This window comes from Pelodiscus sinensis, chromosome 7, assembly GCF_049634645.1.
Source record: "Pelodiscus sinensis isolate JC-2024 chromosome 7, ASM4963464v1, whole genome shotgun sequence".
Taxonomy (NCBI): Eukaryota; Metazoa; Chordata; order Testudines; family Trionychidae; genus Pelodiscus; species Pelodiscus sinensis.
Genome location: NC_134717.1, coordinates 57,193,759 through 57,213,364, shown reverse-complemented (window position 1 = coordinate 57,213,364; position 19,606 = coordinate 57,193,759). Strand labels below are relative to the sequence as shown.

Sequence of the window (19,606 nt, the reverse complement as noted above, 5' to 3'; positions counted from 1 at the left end):
GAATGTTGCGGGGAAAAAAAAAAAAAAAACAAAAAAAAAAAAACGTCAGTCGGGTGTGATAGCTGCCCGGGTTCTCTCTGTTGCCGTTTACAGCAACGTATGGCCGTCCCGTTGATTTTTTTTGGAGTCCATACTTGGGGAATGGCCTCATGCAGGGGCTTAGCTTGATTTACAGCATCTTTTAGAAAAATTTCCAATCTTGATTTACTAGTGATAGAGAATTTAGACAACCCTTGTTACATTGTTTCCAAGTTAATTACAGACCTTGTTATACAATGGTGAAAGGCAACTTGATTCTTACATTTGTTCCAGTAGGCAGCGTCAGGACCAGTGTCTGGCAAATTAGAAGGACGCTCAGTGGTGGGCCAATTTGCTATCAGGAGCCATTTTTTTTTCTTGCTCGCTAGGGGTTATAAGTAGCTTACGCAGTTGCAGGAGGTCTGCTTCAGAGGATTCATAGGCATTGCACACTAGCAAAAATTCCTCTGCAAATTTGGTAGGGTTTTCCTGGGGCTCTGGAAAACCTTTTACAATTGAGTGGAGCTCCGTGTGGGTCCAGGCTTTATAGCTCCAAGTGGGACAGGTCTGAGTCTTCTCGGAGGACGGGGTAAAGGGAAGCGCTTGGTCTGGTGGTGGGAGAGGAGGTTTCCAATAAAGCTTTTTACTTATAATTAGAATTTTTAAGGGAGGCGAACTTCGATTCAGTCCATCTAAGATTTGCCTCGGCCCACCACTGCATGAAGCAATCTACCTCTCCTCTAGCCAATTTAGTTTTGGGACGGCCAAGTTTGTCTTTTAAGACGTCCACTTGGTCTTTGTTCCAAGATCCTAACAGTGGCCACTGAGTTTTGGGATCCCCCAGAGTCAATCTAGATCATTTTTCCAGAAATTTGCAGGGGTCCGGACCCTTTCTAAAATATATAAGCTGAGCCGGGGTCCCTTGAGGGAACTGCCCCCCGCTTAGACGTCTGGTTACCCATACAGGAGGGCTTCACACACCAATCACACAAGGAGGAAATCTGGGTTCATCAGAGCGGTGCCCAGTGCAACACACAAAAGAAGCCCACAGGCTACTGCCTCAATCGCCCTTGCGTTCACTCCAAGGATTTTATCCAAGATGCGGTGCGGCTGCGATAGTACAGATTCCAGTCACGCAGACCGCGGGGACAGGAGCCCCTTGGGTCAGCCAGTCCCTGGACAGGGATGGCTCCCAGACTCACTCACACCACAGGGAAGACGGATAGTCACAGAGACAAGACAGTCCTCAGTCCGGACAAAACACAGAAGTGACGACCTGACCAGAGTCCTGATGTTAGATCCCGGGATCCCTACCTGAACCGAGCGGGAACCAACAGGTTCCATGGCGTAGACTTCGCTGTGGTTGTGCACCTTTCCATTCTGGCAGAGGACCGCTCGGGCCAAATGCCCAGGTGCCGGCTGCCACGGTCATCCTGCAAGACAGTCAGGGATCACACAACCTCAGCAAAGACGGTTGCCATCTCGGTGGGACCTCCAAATTGTCAAAGTCATACAAGACTCAGATTTGTCAGACCGCTCTGTTTATTAGCAATGCCGCTCTGCTAAATGCACCCAGAAAATGTGAGTGCCATACAAAGTTCAAACCCCTTGATTTATACACTCAAAAGAAAGCCAAAATTAACAGGATTAAAAGAGGGGGCAAAACTTCACACGATTAGTGAGTGAGGCTAGTCAAGTATCTTCATTTCCACGTCAAGCACACAGCAATCTCCTGTCCATATCTCCTTGGTGATCTCACTTGCTTTCTCCCTAACACCTAATGTTCCTTTGCTAGCCAGGTGGGCCTGAGTTAATAGGAAATCTGATCTGCATCCCTACAGACAACAACAACATACTTTTCTTCTTCCTGTTCAGAGAAACAATATTCCTTCAGCTTATTCAATTACAGCATAATTCATCTTTCTCTTACAGTACAATTCTTTCTACTTTCACAGCTGCTCACTCAAGTCTCTCTAGCTGCCGGCTCCAAGAGAAAGGCCCAGCTCATGGGCCTTGTCTCCAATCCAACACTGCAAGAAACAAATCCAGTCAGATTCTCCCGAAAGACTCTCCAACCAACACCAGTTAAGGACATGCATGGATATTGGGATACTTAGCCTGCTTCTCCCCAACCCCAAAAAAGCCCAAACTTACCGAGCTCCAGTCGGACTTTCCCTCAGCCAAGTGCTCTGTGGGCTGCTCACTCAGGTCTCTGGCTGCAAGCCCTGCCTCTGATCTTCGCTGCCCCTGAAGTGCTAGCTGCAAGAAATTACCACCGATACACCATCTTCAAACAGACCCTCCAACCAACACCGGTGAAGGAAGGGGACAGACATTTGGATACTTAGCATAGCCACCTCGCAGCATAGTGCCCCGAAAAGCCACACTTACTGCAGCTGCATCAGACTTTCCAGGAGACTATTCTAAGTTGCTCACTCAGTTCTCCGGCTGCAAGCTCCAAGCAGAGGGGCTGGTTTAAAGCCTGCCTCCAATCCAGTCTCCCGGGAATCCATCTGGAACAAAACACTCCCAATACACCCTCTCACATCAGGCCCTGAAATCCACACCGGTGAGAGAAGTGCAGGGACATTTGGATACCTAGCTCAACCACCTCACAGCACAAACCAAAGAGACACTTATCTGAGATCCTCTTAGGTATCTCCCAGGGTACTCCTCTATGTTGCCCACTGAGTTCTGCTTCTGGCTGCATTTTGTGTAACGCTGCCAGATCCAAGAGAAAGGCCCAGCTCAAGGCTTTGCCCTGAAGTCTCACCTGCAAGAAACCCTCTTCTATCAGGCCCTGCAACCAACACCAGTGAACAAAGTGCTCAGACATTTGGCTACTTAGCCCAGTCACCTCACATCACAACTTCCATTCTTCCCCATCCACCCAAAAATAGCCACATTTACCACAGCTCCACTCTGACTCTTGCCAGGCAGGCTCCCCTATTGGATGGTTATTAAATTCTCTTTGGATACTACCTGGAAGGAGGGAGGCCCATCTCAAAGCCTTGCCTCCATTTCAGTCATCCTCCAGAGGCCTATCTTCAATGAAGCACTCCCAGTGTAGCCTTTAACAACAGACCCTGCAAACAACAGCAGTGAAGTAAGTGCTCATTAGGGTAATTAGCCCAACCACCTCATACCACAGCCCCTCCCCAGAAGCACCCTCACACCGCTCCACTCCCTCTTTCCCCCGGCCAGCTGCTGTGGGTTGTTCTCTCAATTCTCCCTGGGCACCGGCTCCAAGCAGGGGGCCTGGCTCACAGCCTTGCCTCTTGGCCACACTGCCCCAGCCCCAATTGCAGGAAACCAACCCAGTCAGTCTCTTCCCCCTCTACCCAGCGGGGGAGGAGGGATCCCTGCGCCCCGCCCCCTCACGCTGCCCCCAAAAGCCGCACTCACCGCTCGCCACTGCAAGGCCAGATGCTGCGCGAGACCAACGCGCGTTCTTCGCGCCGCCATGTTAAGCCAGCCCAGGAGGGAGCCGCACGCGCCGGCAGCCCCACGCGCTGCAGCTGGAGACCCGGGAGCGGGCGGGGCGGGGCCCTCGCTGGGAGCCGCGGGACCGCTCGGTGCTCTGATCCCCCGCCCGGTTATTCACCAACCGGAAACATGAAGCCGGCTGCTTGAAACGTGCCGCGCGAGTCAATAACCAACTTTCTGCCAGGCAGCCAGCGGCACGTGCCAGGACAGCGAATCTGTTCCTGTGTGATGAAGCACGCGCCAGACCGGCCCTTTTATATGCTGGGCGATACCATCGCCTCACGAGGGCGGGGTTGGGGGAAACAGGTGGTGTTAATCCCGTTAAATGCCCCACCCTCTTTTGGCGCGAAAAGGTGGCTCTCGCGCCTGCGCAGTTGGGGAGCGTCTGTGTGCGCCAGAAGTCCGGCGGGGGCACGTGCTATGAGGTCAAGTCCCCGAGCAGGGGGACGCCCCCGCGGCGCGTGGCCCAGCGGCTCCGGGACCTGTACAGCCGCGGGCGAAGGGGCTACGCGGCGCGGCGGACGCGCAGGGCCTGGGCGGGGGGTGAGGCGGCGGCCGGCAGTTTCCAACGGGCGGAGGGACCCGCCGCTGCGGCAGGGCCAGGGGACCTTCGGGGGGAGCGGGGCGCGTTCTCCTGCTGGGCCAGGGGCGGGCGGCGCCGCGTGGTGGGCGGCTGCTGGGGGTCAAACCCGCGGGGCGTCTCCTTGTCTCCGCTGGGCTCCTCTGTTGCCGGGGGGAACTGCCCTGGGGCGGCCCGAGACGAGCTGCTGGCAATCGGCGCCCCCATCTCCAAACCTCTCCACGATATTGGGCCGCCTAGTTCTCCTGTATGGACGGGCGCCCCTGATTGCCCCCCCCCCCCGCGCTGTGACCCATTTCCACTGTCGCTTTGCAAACGTTGTTTCGGTGACTCCTTACTCTGCGCAAGGTGTGTCCCTCTCCCATTGGTTTGTCTTGTAATGGCCAATGGGAACAAACACAGGAGCAAATAGTAGGGACTGATTTTAGCAAGTCTTTCTGTGATTCTCTCATCTGCTGTGCTCCGGTTGGTTTTGTTATAGGGCTGCATGCTAGAGGGCATCATGTCCAGCCATGCAGACTCATGGAAAAATTGCTCCCTGCCCTTCCCTGTCTCTGCTTGCACTAAAGCCAGTCAGCAGACATAGGGGAAGACCCCCTTCTTCCCCTGCACCCCCCAAAGCTCCAGTAGCCACATGCGCATTGCTGCATTGTATACAGAATGGAGAACAGAAAGCTCAACAGAGGAACTGCACTGAAATCAGGGAAGCATTGCATGATGGGAAATCCCTGCTCCAGCTGATAATGACCCCTCACCTAACTGCACCCAGCTGCCTAATGATCAGGCCAATTCTAGGAATAAGTCCTTTGATATCCCAAACACTGAAGCTGCCTAATTGTATGATGAGGTCCTTCCAAGGCACTATTTGACTGGAGGGCCTGCAGGCTGGAATGCTCTATTCCCGCCCCTCCCCTGCAATAGGGCAACACTGCATTGGTGCTCCAGCCATGTGGGGGGAGGAGCTCTGTGGCTTGTTGCCCCCTTTATCCTGCATAGCTGCAGCACCAGCATGTCTTGCCCTATTACACGGGACCATGAGCTTGATAGGCTGAATCCTGCACTATGTGCTCCATAATATAAAGCTCACACTGCACAGCCTTCGGCTAGGAGCCGGTGCCTTCAGTGAGGAGCCGGCTTCCAACTTGCAGCTGGCGGCCATGCTTCAAGGTAGCCAGATTCTCTACAGTGTAAAGCTGCACAGTCTGGAGTGTGTATGATTGGGTAACTAGTAAGATTTTAACAGTTACATGCTTAACATTTTAGCTGGTGTTTACATCCCTAATGTATCAGTATTTGCACACCTATGGGAGATGTCCCAGGTAATTGGCCCTCTATCCCATCCTGTCCAGACCCTGCACCTCCACCCCTTAGCCCGCTCTTGCACCCCACGTCATGCCCAGACTGCCCATCTGCGCCTTGTTCTTGTACCCTATGTCCCAACCAGACCCTGAATCTCCACCACCCTAAGCCCACATCTATGCCCTAATGTGACCCACACAACTCGTGTGGTTCGTTGTCCCATGCAGTGGCACTTAGACCGCTTACAGCAAGAGATAAAAGTGAGTGGGCTCTACAGCCTAAGCTAAGAGCCAGCTTGCTTTTAGCTCAAGCTGTAGAGGTTCCCACACTAAGCTCCAGAGGGCCAGGTTCAAGTCTGCCCAGTGGCAGACAAGTGGGCATTTCACTTCTTTCACTGTCCATCATACAGTCTCCTCTAAAAACACAACTCAGAGAGAATAAACATGGCACAGACATCAGACTGTTTCCCTGATCAGGAGAATGCTTCTGAATACTTCCCCAGTCCTTTTACTTTCCAGTAGGGAGGTAGGGAACAAAAATATCTTGAGATGGAAGGTCAGCATAACCCCCATTCATAGCAGTGGGGTTGTCAGCCTCTAGTGGCTGGACCACACAAAGAGATTTATGAGACGGTACATTCCTCACAGGTGACCCACCCAAATGGGTTGTGACAAACACTCAAGCTACTTCCCCAGACTTCTTTCCTACAGAGCGATGATCTATGATAGGAATTCCTTCCAAGCCCCTCCCCATCCTTATAATCCCAGGAAGAAGGGTCACCAAGCCCCTAAGCAATCCTTTTGCTCAGTGCTGCAAAGGAAGGCAAAAACCCCTTTTATGAAAAATCTAGGCACACTAAACAGATATCGGGGGCTGGGGGAGAGGAATAACTCTAAGGCTGTGCCTACACTGGCATGAATTTCCGGAACTGCTTAAAATGGAATACTATTCCGTTTTCAGTTTTTCCGGAAAAGGAGCGTCTACATTGGCAGGCTGCTTTTCCGGAAAAGCCCTTTTTCCGGAAAAGCATCTGTGACCAATGTAGACATGCTTTTCCGGAAAAGAGCCCCGATCGCCATTTTTGCGATCGGGGCTTTTTTCCGGAAAAGACTACTGGGCTGTCTACACTGGCCCTTTTCTGGAACAGTGTTCCGGAATAAGGACTTATGCTCGAGCAGGAGCAGAATAGTTTTTCTGGAATAGCGGCTGATTTTGTACAGTAGAGTGTCGTTGCTTTTCCGGAAATTCAAGGGCCAGTGTAGACAGCTCGCAGCTTATTCCGGAAAAGCGGCTTTGCTTGGCCTGGAGTCCCTGCCCCCTGACTTTTGGGCAATGGAAAGGACCTGAAGCCGATGGGAGGGTGCTGGGGGCGATCCTCCTCCCAGAGTTGGAGGCTTAGAATTCACATAATATGGCTGGCAGCTCCTGGCCCCTCTGCTAATCTGTTGCCTGGCAGCCACCCAACAGGAACAAGCCCTGTGAACAGAAGCAGTTGAAAGGGCTCATGCCTCCCAGGCAGCTCCCAGGCAACAGGCCAGTGGGGCTGTGAGCCCTTTCAGCTGCTTCTTTTCAAAGGGCTGGAACCTGCCAGGTGGCTGCCAGGCAATTCAGCTGCCCAGCAAGCGCGAGCGCTTTAAATAAGCGGTTGAAAGGGCTTGCACGTGTCTGTCTCCCGGACAGTGCACTAGGGCAGTGGTCAGCAACCTTTCAGAGTGGAGTGCTGAGATTTCTATTATTCACCGCTATGTATGGGTCCAATTGCCAGTGATACTTTTTAATGTCACTAACAGTCCTACTTACAGCAGCTTAATTAATAAATTAAATCCAGATCTTACCTTTTAGTGCAGAGGTCTGCAACCTTCAGAAGTGGCGTATTGAGATTTAATTCATTCACAGATCTGTGTGCCGAGGGGAGAGGAGAGGCCAGGGCAGGCTGGGTACGGTGACCTTATTATCTGAACCAGGTGCAACTAGTGAGAACGGATTAAATTATGAAACAGATTAAGCGTTTTAACTGTCTAATGTTAGTTTATCAAACTTCATTTTAAATAAAGTAAAATATGTCCAACACAAAAGGTTTCAATGTTTTCTTTATTTATGGTAGGGGTGTGGAACCCTTTTTGGGTCAGGAGTCACTGACCCACATAAATATCAGTTGGGGACCACACAAATGAGAAGCAAAAAACTCCTCTAAAAACCCTCAATGCTCACTGATGTGGCCCTTAACTGTAATTAGTTTGCAGAAACATATCTACAGTTTGAAGACATCAGCAGAATACAGACCACATGAATGGCGCTAACTACAGTCAGAAGAAAAATAGCAATTTTATTAATGAAAGTCAGGTAACAGTAACAGAGTCACATTCTTAGTGGGATCCTAGCATATAATACCAGTATTAGTTCTCTAATGGTGGTTCTGCATGAATAATGTTTGGAAATACTATTTAAAATGTGGTGGGAGTGAAGGGTGCTATAGATACAGCAGGGAAATCTCTTTGGATACTATTATAATCACCATCATTAAACCAAAATGGGTAGAAACATAGGCTGGGTCTCCAAATATAATTTGACCCATGAGCCCCACTCTCAAAGAAAAGTTTGCAAAAGAGTTAATTTGTAATGGAATTGATGCTACTGAATAAATCAAGATTCTATTTAAAGTTTACATTGTAACCGTGCTTTGTCCACCTTTCATTGCTTTGTTTCAGAGAGAGCAGAGGACTATTGTTTATATTGCAATTCTGTGACTAGTAGTTAAAAAAAAAACAGCTGGAAGGATGTTAAGAAATACAAACTGGTGTGAGAAATTGAGCCCTGCAAATCCACAAACATCCGATTTGGATCCGGGAGTATCCACAGCCGCGGATGCAGATATATGCAGTTCATTTTTGTGGACTTAGATGCAGATACCAATTCTGTATTCAGAATGGAGTCTACTGAGAAAAACACAAGCAGTACAAGCACAAAGTTGGTAGCCAAAAATGTAACCAGTTGCCTATTGTGCCAATGTAATAACCTGTTTAAGGATCATGTTTCATGTAATACATTTCATAGACTCATAGAATACTAGAACTGGAAGGGACCTTGAGAGGCCATCAAGTTCAGTCTCCTGCATTCACGGCAGACCCAAGCACCATCTAACTTATCCCTTACAGATCTATATCTAACCTGCTCTCAAATATCTCCAGTGATGGAGATTCCACAATCTCCCTAAGCAATTTATTCTAATGCTTAAACACTCTGACTGTTAGAAAATTTACATTAGCAAGTATTTCTTCTCATGTGCATAGTCATCTTCAGTGGGGATTATCTGATGAAGAAATATTATTTTGTAATGTTTACCATTTTGTGAAAATTTGTATAATTGTGACTTTTTAATTTAATTTTCTCATGTATTATCAAGGAGAAGTGTGACTTTTGTGAGCATATGTGCCCTGCACTCCAGAGAACTGAAGAGAACCTGAGTGATGAGAATAAACAGTGCAGATGCAAGAAATGTGCATAGTCCCATTTTATGTAGCTAAAAGGTACATTTCACAGGGACTCTGAAAAGTTTTCTGCAAATAAGACTTCTGATTATATAAATGAGAACTAGAGATGTGTAATGTTGCCCTATACTTCAATACTGGAAAAACTATGAATAACTATGTAGAAGGACCAACATGATTATCCCTCAAGTATCAGAGGGGTAGCCGTGTTAGTCTGGATCTGCAAAAGCGACAAGGAGTCCTGTTACACCATATAGACTAACAGATGTATTGGAGCATAAGCTTTCGTGGGCAAAGACCCACTTCATCAGATGATTATCCCTTGAGACTTTAACTATCTAGAAGTATGTGCAGATGTTTGCTGTTCCAAAAAAGTTGAAATGAAAAATAAAATGTTCCAGTATATATATGTCTTATAACAATAACAGTTTTATATTTTAAAAAAAACACCTCTATCATAGTTTCCATGTGTAAAACTGACTGTTCCTTCCTAAGTGAAGCATTTTACATTACTCCTGATTGAATTTCATCCCCTTTAACTCTAATAATTTGCTACAAAGGCTACGTCTACACTGGCAAGATTTTGTGCAAATACTTTTAATGCAAGAGTTTTTGCATTAAAGTATTTGCGCAAGAGAGCATCTACACTAGCATATGCTTTTGCGCAAAAGCATCCGTGCCAGTGTAGATGCTCTCTTGTGCAAGAAAGCGCCAATGGCCATTTTAGCCATCAGGCTTTCTTGCGCAAGAAATTCATGTTGCCTGTCTACGCTGGTCTCAAGAACAGTTGCGCAAGAGGGCTTTTTCCTGAGAAGGAGCATCATAGTTCTTGCGCAAGAAGCACTGATTTCACACATTAGAACGTCAGTGTCCTTGCGCAAGAACTCCCCGCCAGTGTAGACAGGCAGCATGTGATTGTGCAAAATCATGCCAATGTAGAGACAGCCATAGTGTTTGCCTGCACCTCCAGCCACCCTGGTCATGAGGAAAACCTGAAAGTGGTGGCCCACGGGGAGGGGCGCAGGGAGCTGCCCCAGTCCTTCAGCGAGAGTGAGCTCAGGGCCCTAGGGTTGCCAGATCGTTTCACAAAAAATACTGAACATTTTGGGGAAAAAAATTGATTTGTTTTTTCACTGGACAGAAGATTAAAAAACCAGACACCTGGCAACCCTACAGGGCCCAGGGATGAATATTTAAATAGCAATCATTAACCATTCCGTTTCCCATGTGAGCACAGAGAGGGAAAGACACAGCCCAGCCCCACTCCTGCTCGTGCTGTCTCCCCGCCACAGGCAAGTGCTGGGGGGGAGGAATGGTGGTCTGCATTGTTAACCCCAGTAAAAAGGAGCCAGTCCCAGAGAGCCCAGGAATGTGTTCTTGTCCCACACGGGGAGCCCCTTGGAGCTAGTCAGCAACACCAGCCTGTTCCAAACACCCACCGTCCCCTGGGACGGGCCCTGCTGTGTCCTTTCGGTGACTTCCATGGACGGAATTTCCAAGAGTCCAAACGCCTTCGCCCCGGGCTGGTCCCTATGCGGTTAGGGCACGTCTACACAGCAGGGCTAACCTGGAAAAAAGCTGCACAACTGTAGCTATGCTAATTGCATAGCTGCAGTCGAAATAGCTGATTTCAAATTTGGGAGCGTCTGCACCGTACTTATTTGGAGATGGAGCCCTCTGCCCCGACTTCCCTTACGCCTCGTGCGAGGAGGGTTCCAGGAGCCGGAGTAGCTGCCCTCCAGCTCGACAGGATTTCGCCATTCTGTTGTAATATTGGCTTGTGTGTAGATGCAGGCCGTGTGATCTCAGAGTAACGTCCGTTATTCCGGAATAACGCTGCCGGGCAGATGGATGGGATGGGAGGGGCAGGGCGGAGCTGGGCAGGGCTTAGGGGAAAGGGTGCAGTGAGGGCAGAGCAGGGGTGGGAAGAGGCAGGGCTGGGCCTGCAGGGAGGGGAGCTGTCCTGGGCCTGGGGTGTGGAGCAGCCACATTCCTGCCCTGACTCCTTGCTCTCACTGGCTGGAGGGACCATTCAGGGGCCTCCCGGCCGTTTCCCCGAGTGGCTGCGGGAGGCAGGGCCCTGCGCGGAGCCGGGATCTCTGCTCCCACGGTGCCTGTGGGGTGGCCAGGCCGAGCGGTGGGTCGCTGTGTTCATGCCGGAGGCTGCTGGGCATGGCGCTCGCCCCCGCCCGACAGGCAGGTGATGGCTGTGTGTCACCCGCTGCCCAGCAGGAGAAACTCCAGGAGCCCTGGTCCTGCTGAGGAAGGCGCTGGCGAAGGGCCTGGCACTGACGTCTGAAGAGAAGACGAAGACCATGGAGTTGCAGGTGGGTGTCTGGGTTTCTCTGGCTGAGCTCTTCCCCCGGCAGGGCCCCAGAGGTTTGAAGGTGCGAAGCTCCCGGACGAGGCTGCAAATCTGCTCTGGACACTTGTCCCGTGACAAAGGCCTGGTGCCGGCAAGATCAGGCCGTGTCTCCGGCAGGGGGGCGGTCTCAGCACAGCTGCTTCCTGGCCCTGCTCTGGTGGTGGAGACTCACCTCCAGCCTCTCCCCTGGGACAAATTCTCACCAGTGGGAGCAGGTTGTCAAAGAACAAGCATCACCCGCATTCTGCTGTGATGGCTCCCATGAGTGGGTATGCGCCTGGCCCTGGACACCCAAATCCCCCCCAGACACCCTATGCAGCCCCCTGCACATCACCTCTGTGCCCTCAGTTTCTCCACTATGGAGCTCTCTGTGAACTCCGAGCTAAAACAAACCCTCTAGGGTTCAGAGAACCAGGAGTCTGGACTCCTTGTTTCTGGGGCAGCAACTGACCGGTCCCTGGCAGGAACTTTCTGGTGCATTTCCCAAGGAAGTAACTATCCTCCCACTCCTCCCACAGATCGGATCTCCTCTACTTCTCGGGTGCCTGTTTGCTCTCAGCTTTTCCTTCTCCAGAGGGAAGTACAGGCGAGGCAGGAGACAATTGCAGCTGGATTTAACAAGCTGCACATGCTGAGGAGGGACGAGGAGCAGCTGCTTCTGCAGAGGAGCAGAGGGATACTCTGCTGACCCCCATGGCTGGGTGGGGTTCATGGCCAGGGGAGTTAATGGCTGAGGAGAGTGGGGGGGGGGGCAATGAATGGCTGGGTGGGGTTAGTGGCCAGGGTACGAATGGCTGAGTTGGGGGTGACAGGACAGGGTCGTTAGCTGTCAGGTGGGTAGGGGTGAGGTTACTGGCTGAGGTGGGAGGGTTACATGCCAGGAAGGTTAGTTGTTGAGGTGGGGGATTTGAGTGCTGGGAGGGTGATAATGGAGTTGGGGGGGTTAGCAGTGGGGGAGCTAATCACTGAGGTGGGCAATTAGCAGCCTGGGCGGTTAGTGGCTGAGGTTTGTGTGGGGAGGCATGTTACAGGCCAAGAAGGTTAATGGCTGAGGTGCGGGGGGGTTAGTGTCTGGGGCATTTATTGGCGGACAGGGAGAGCTAGCGGTCAGAGGAGTTAATGGCTGATTGGTGGTTTAGTAGCCAGGAGGGTCAATGGCTGAGGTACAGGGGTTGGTGGCTGAGGTGGGGGAGAGTGGCCAGGGGGACTCATGGCTGAGGTGGAGGGGTTAGTGGCTGGGGGGTTAAAGTCTGAGGAAGGGGGTTACAGGCTAGAAGGATTAATGGCTGAGGTGGGGATTTATTGCCAGGAGAGGTAAATGGCTGAAGTGAGGGGGTTAGTAGCTGTGGCAATTAATGGCTGGGTGGGGTTAGTGGCCAGTGTGGGTTAATATCTGGGGGGAGTTACACACCATGGGGGTCAGTTGCTGGGTGGAGGGAATAATGGCTGAACTGAGGGGGTTACAGGCCAGAGGGGTTAGCGGCTCAGATGGGGGATTAGAGGTGAGAGGGGTTAGTGGGGGGAGTGGTTAGTGGCTGAGATGAGGGGGTCAGTGGCTGGGGCGGTTAATGGCCGGTGGGGTTTGTGGCATGGGAGTTAATGGCTGAGAAAGGGGGATGCATGCTAGGAGGGTTTATGGCTGAGGTGAGGGGGTTAGTGGTTGGGTCAATTAATGGCTGGGTGGGGTTAGTGGTTGGGGGGTTAATGGCTGTGTTGGGGGACAGACAGGACAGGGGCGTTAGCTGCTGGGCAGGTAGGTTATTGGCTGAGGTGCTGGTGATAGAGGCCAGGAAGGTTAGTGGTGGGGGGAGGAGGAATTGACAACTGAGTTGGGGGGGTTAGCAGAGGGGGAGCTAGTGGCTGAAGTGGGCAGTAGCGGCCTGTGCGGTTAGTGGCCAAGGTGAAAGGGGTTACAGGTGGGGGGGGGGGGGGTTAGTGGTTAGTGGCCGGGGCATTTAATGGCTGAGGGGAGTGGGGTTAATGGCTGGGGCTGTTAATACCTGAGTGGGGTTAGTGGCTAGGAGGGTTAATGCCCGAGGTAGGGGGATTAGTGGCTGAGGTGGGGGGGGGGGGGTTTACAGGCCAGGAAGGTTAGTCATTGAGATGGGGGGGGGTGAGTGGCTGGGGGGGCTCATGACTGAGTTGGGGAAATTAGCAGTGCGGGAGCTAATAGCTGAGGCGGGCAGTTAGCAGTGGTTAGTGACTTAGGTTTGTGTGGGGAGGGATGTTGCAGGCCAGGAGGGTCAATGGCTGAGGTGGGGGACATTAGTAGCCAGGGGGGTTATTGGCAGGGGGGGCGGTTAGTGACTGGGACAATTAATGATTGAGGTTGACGGGGGTAGTGGCCAGGAAGGCTAATGGCTGATGTATGGGGGTTAGAGGGTAGGCAGGTTATGGTGGAGGTTGGGGTTTAGCGGCCGGAAGTGGGGGGTAATGGCAGTGTGGCCCAATGGCCAGCGTCAGTACCTAGCCCCTTTTCTAAGGGCTGTGTGGCCCAATGGCCAGAGTTAGCCCTTTGCCCCTTCTCTCAGGACAGTGCATCCCAAAAGCCAGTGACAGTTTTTTGCCCCTTTAGTCAGGGCTGTGCAGCCTAATGGCTATAGTCTGCAAGCTGGTCTTGACTCACGAGGTTGTGCAGGTCCCTGTCCAGGGACAGGGGATGGGTGGGTGGTTCCATCCCCCGTGGGGGGCAGCCCCCCCCCCCTCTAGGGCCCGGCAGTGGCAGCGGCTCCAGACCTGGTGTGATCCCGCCGGCGGCTCCCTCCCCAGCTGCCTGGGGCAGCCCCTGCTGAGTTGTGGGCACCTGGGGCCAGGGTCATACGGGGGGAGCTGGCGCATCCCTGTGGCCGGGCTCCTCCTGTCCCAAGAGAGCAAGGGCCTGTCAGACTCAGTGTCTGGGAACCAGGGGGGCAGTAGGATGGGCGCAGTGCCGCTCTAGTGCCCCCAGGGCCAGACCGCTCCCGGGCTATCAGCATAGGAGTTACTGATGCCCTACTCCCACCCAACTCCTGCCCCTCTCTCTCCTCCCCACGCCAGCTGTTTCCCTCAGCTTTGTCTGGCTGCCCCATGGCCCTGGCTGGGGCTGGGTTCCCAGTGGGATGCCTCACTGGCCCCACAAAGAGCCGGCGCCTTGGTGCCTGGGAAGGGGCTGGTCCTACATGGAGCACAGGGGAGGGGAGGGGAGAGAGACAGACTCACCCTCCCGTGGGGCCGGTCCCAGAGGCTCTGGTGCGTAGCGACAGGGCTCCCATTCCCTGAGAGGGGGGCAGTCTTGGGGGGCGACATTTCAGTAAGGCTCCTGGCCTGGCATCTCAGTGTCAGTGCTCGGGGGCCCGGTGCCCAGCGGGGTCCCTTACCTCTGGCACAGAAGCAGCGGGCAGAGGGGCCAGACCCCTCCCTGGCCGGCCGGTGTCCTCGGCTGGGCCCGAGGGACAGTCCCAGCTGGGCCCCAAGCTCCCTAGTGGGGGCTGTGCTGAGCTGGGATGGAAGGGAGGAGACGGGCCTCATCAGTGTCCTGCTGCCAGCTCCCAACCCCCCTGGGCCAGCTGCCTCCCTCCCCATGTCCCTCTGCTGGAGCCACTGGGGAGAGGAGCTTACGAGACTCCCAGCTCCTGGAGCTTACGAGACTCCCAGCTCCTGGAGCAAAGGGGGGTGGGCAGGGCCCTCGATGGGAATTTGTACCCCCAGATGCTCCAGGGGGACAAGGGCCCAGGTCAGGGCAGGAAACTGGCTGCAACATGGGCCCTTAACGTTCCAGGGTCTCTCCTGAGCCAGAAGAAGATGAACTGGGCCCAAGTCTGGCTCAGGCCTGGGGTTGCCAGATGGTTTCAACAAAAATACCCGACACACTTGACCTTCCATCACAACCAACATTCCATTGTCCTCGGGAAATCCCATTGTCTCATTTCTATTGTCTCCATTTCTGTCCCACACAGAAACCTCAAATACTGGCCTATCTGGTTCCAAACCAGACAACTGGCAACTCTGCTCAGCCCCAGCTCTGACTCTGCCCTCCCCAGGGGTCGCTGCCAGCCCCCAGCCCTGCCACTGCTGGCCCTGTGGGAGCCACCTGCCCATCCCAGAGTCAGGGGGCCGGCTCAGAGGTCACACCTCCAATGCAGGGACGGGGGGAGTTACAACTGGGCTCTGCTGCTCCCTGGGGCCTTGGCTCTTCCCTAGGACACTGGGTGCGATACAGGAGTTGACGCGCTGCAGGGGAGAGAGGTGGGGCAGGGTCAATAGACCAGTGCCCAGGCTGTGTCAATGAGCTGCCCCTTCCCCTCCCCCCAGGTGTGTGGGATTTGAGGGTCCCTATCCCAAAGCCAGCCAGGCCCTGACTTCAACTTCCATCTCCTTCCCCTGTCCCTGATGGAGGAAAGTCCCAACACAGCCCTGCCCCAGGGTCCCCAGTCTCCCCTTCCCCCTCGCCCAGCACTAAGGGAAAACTGCCCCCCTGCCCAGCCCATGCTCACCCACCAGCTCTCCTGGCCTGTGTGGGGCTCTGCCCGCAGGTCCCCTTGCAGGGCCAGCTGGAGGCCCGACCCCGCTTGTGCAGAGCCTGCAAAGGAAGGGCGGGGGGTCACACCCGGCAATCTGAGAAACCTCCTCCCTGTCTGTGGCCCCCTGCTCAGCCAATCAACAGCGAGATTGGGTGAGGGGGCGGGAGAGACGTCTCAGGGACGCCCCAAGGGCTGGCCCAGGTCACCCCCAAAGGGATCAGTCTCAGAGCGATTCCAACCCAGCCTCTTCGGGGGGCTCCCACACAGCCAGAAAGGGTAGGGGGGTGACTGAGGACCAAGCACTGTTAAGCCCATTGCTGCTTGTCCTCTTCTTGGAGGCCAAGGAGAACAGTTTGTCTCCTCCTCCCTATAACCCAATTTTAGGTACTTGAAAACTGCTCCCCTGTCCCCTCTCAGGCCTTGTGTATACTGTGGTATCCCAGAAACACCCCCCACACACCCTCACCCCCATTGCCCAGCGGGGTCCCTTACCTCTAGTGCAGCAGCAGTGGGCAGAGGGGTCAGGCCCCTCCCTGGCCAGCTGGACAGTGTCCTCAGCTGGGTCCCAAGCTCCTTAGTGGGGGCTGTGCTGAGCTGGAATGGAAGGGAGGAGACAGGGCCCCATCAGTGTCCTGCTCCCAGCTCCTGGAGCATGGGCCCTTAACGTCCCAGGGTCTCCCCTGAGCCAGGAGAAGATGAACTGGGCCCAAGTCTGGCTCAGGCCTGGCCCTCCCCAGGGGTCACTCCCAGCCTGCAGCCCTGCAGCTGCCAGCCCTGCAGCATGTCGGAGCCGCCTGCCCATGATGAGGTCAGGGGGCTGGCTTAGAGGTCACTCACCTCCAATGTGGGGTGGGGGTGAGGTAGTTACAACTGGGCTCTGCTGCTCCTTAAGGTCAAACTGCTTCCTCTCCCCCACCCATGCTCACCTCCCAGCTGTTCTGGCACCTGTCTGGGGTTCTGCCCGCAGGTTCCTCTGCAGGGCTGGCCAGAGGCCAGACCAGACCTGTCCAGAGCCTGCAAAAGAAGGGGGGGGGGGTGTCACTGCCAGGAAACTGGGAAACCTCCTTCCTGTAGCGAGACTGGGAGAAGCAGCTGGCCAAGAGGTCACAGGGGACATCCCAAAGGCAGGCCCAGGTCACCCCCGAGGGGTCGGGCTCAGAGCAATTCCAGCGCCCCCTATTTGGGGGGCTCCCTTCCCATGGCTGGTGTCCTGCCCCCAGCCAGCCCCTTAGGACACATGGACAGTCAGAGCCCAGAGCTCTGAAACCAGCTGCAGCCCAATCACCGCTCATGGGCACCCGTCATCAAGTGTGTGAATAGCCCTGGCCCCTTGGAGAGACTCAGGAACTGTGCCGAGAAGCAGGAACTGCAAAGAAGCAGCTCAACCCGCCCCCAATCCCTGCTGCTCTGGGACTGATCGGTTTGGTCTGTGAATCACAGAACAGTAGAACTAGAAAGGACTTAGAGAGACCATCAAGTCCAGCCCTCTGCCCTCACGGCAGGACCAAGCACCATTTAAACCATCCTTGACAGGTGCCTGTTCAACCTGCTCTTAAATATCTCCAGGGATGGAGACTCCACAAACTCCCTACGCAATTTACTCCAGAGTTTAACCACTCTGTCCAATCTAAACTTCCCTTGCTGCAGTTTAAGCCCATTACTTCTTGTCCTATCATTAGAGGCCATGGAGAACCATTTTTCCCTCTTCCTTGTAACACCCTTTTAGATACTTGAAAACCACTATCGTGTCCCCTCTCAGTCTTCTCCTTTCCAAAGTAAACAAGCCCAGTTCCTGCAGTCTTCCCTCATAGCTCATGCTCTCTAAACCTTTCATCATTCTTGTTGCTCTAGTCTAGACCTTCTCCAATTTCTCCACATCTTTCTTGAAATGTGGTGCCCAGAACTGGACACAATACTGCAACTGAGGCCTAATCAGTGCAGAGTAGAGCAGAAGAATGAATTTGTGTCTTGCTTACAACACACCTGTTAATGCATCCCAGAATCATGTTTGCTTTTTTTGCAGCAGCATCACACTGTTGACTCCTATTTAACTTGTGATCCACTCTGACCCCTCAATCCATTTCTGCAGAACTTCTTCCTAGACAGTTGTTTCCTGTTCTGTGTATGTGAAACGGATTGTTCCTTCCTAAGTGGAGCACTTTGCATTTGTCCTTATTCAACTTCATCCTATGTACCTCAGGCCATTTCTCCAATTTGTCCAGATCCTTTTGAATTATGACCCTCTCCTCCAAAGCACTTTCCACCCCTCCCAGCTTGGTATCATCTGGAAACTTAAGAAGTGTCCTCTCTATGCCATCGTCTACGCCATCGTCTACATCACTGATGAAGACTGAACAGAACCGATCCAAAAAAAGACCCCTGCAGAGCCCCCCCTTGTTAGGCCCTTCCAGCATGGCTGGGAACCGCTAACAACGACTCCCTGAGAACAGCTTTAAAGAGAACAAAAGGCCACGAGTCTCCCCCGTCAGTAACCACCTGCTCGGCCAATCCGCAGTGAGACTCTGGGAGCTGGGAGGCAGGTGGGGTAGGTCTCAGTACACTCCTAAAAGCACAGGCCAGGTCACCTCCGGCTCCCAGCGCTCTGTGAGCCCCAGCTCTGTGTGAGGCCGCCCACAGCCCAAACCCACCCACCCACCACCCAACACCCACCTACCCACCATGCTTGGTGGGGCAGGGAAATGGGAAGGGGGAAGACACAGGAGAAGGCGAGACAGAGGGAGGGGAGGGGACAAACCTCTCTGAGGCGCCGACCATCTTACTGGGCCCAACACGATCGGCCGCAGGGAAGGAGAAAAAAGCTGACGAGGCTCCTCCTGCCCCCGCCCCTAGGTCCCAATTGTCCATCTGACCCCTGCAGAGACCTGGGAAGGGGCCGCGTTGCTGCCAAGCCGCAGGAATCTCTGAGCTTGCCCCGGCCTTGCATCTCTGTCCTGATTGGCTGTTGTCAGGGTCTTTGTGAGGTCATCCCTGTCCCCAGTCAGCTGAAATTCTGCCACAGGCCTTTGTGATGTCACTGCCACCTCCACCCCTCCCACATAAGGCCACTGTCCTGACCCTGGCCAGCCTCTGTGGATATTTGAGGGGTTCCCTTGGAGCCCCACTGAATGTCAGCTGGGTGTGGGGCTGAGCAGGCCAGGCAGTAATACCCATGGGGCTGCTCCCTCGGACCCACCCAGCTTGTCAGTCCTTAGCAGAGTGTAAGGCCAGAGGGGCCCACTCTGGATTCACAGGGAAAGTTGCCCCTCCCCCCCTTGGCATTGGCTACCCTGGGGAGTCAGGGGTGGCCAGAGAGTGGCCAGAAGGCTCTGGGAGAGATGCAGCCCCCGTCTGACAGCCTGGAACTCACCTTGAGTTGCAGGCCAAGCACCAAGCCAACACCAGAGACATCAGACCAGTGTAACGAGGGGGGATTGTTAACGATACTGGTCTAAGCCCTGGCATGCACACATGGGCACTGCTATAAAGGGCCCTTCTCTTGCTAGAGTGTAATGTACGTCTTGTGCTGGAATCAGCCCCTGCTAAAAACTCTTCACATGGGTAGGACCTACTCCCTGGTAGTTTTTTCTTTCCTCCACTTTATCAGTAGTTAAATGATACATTGGCAATTGCCTTGAGCTTGCCTCATCCGCAGCGCTCAACTGACTTTCCAAAGGAGGGCAGGTTCATTATGGGGAAACTGAGGCATGGAAAACGGTGGCACCTTGCCCAAAGTCACCCTGCTGGAAAGTGATAGACCCAGGTCTGCTGAGTCCCAGTCTAGTAGATCATCATAATTACTGCCAGCTTGTGGTATTCCCCTGAAATGGCACTGAGATGGAGGATAAGCTTTTTTCCTCCTTCTGCCATGATT

The 19,606-nt window shown here is 53.6% G+C and overlaps 1 long non-coding RNA gene across 1 annotated transcript; it reads right to left on the bottom strand.

The window, feature by feature from the left end:
• Nucleotides 1–72: 72 nt before the first annotated feature.
• Nucleotides 73–18,653, bottom strand: LOC112547519 (uncharacterized). The gene is made up of 7 exons (XR_012905271.1): nt 18,491–18,653; nt 16,662–16,749; nt 16,228–16,329; nt 7,219–7,353; nt 3,424–3,725; nt 3,001–3,104; nt 73–2,791 (listed from the first exon to the last, which is right to left on the bottom strand). It is a non-coding gene; the product is annotated as an uncharacterized LOC112547519 (long non-coding RNA).
• Nucleotides 18,654–19,606: the final 953 nt, after the last annotated feature.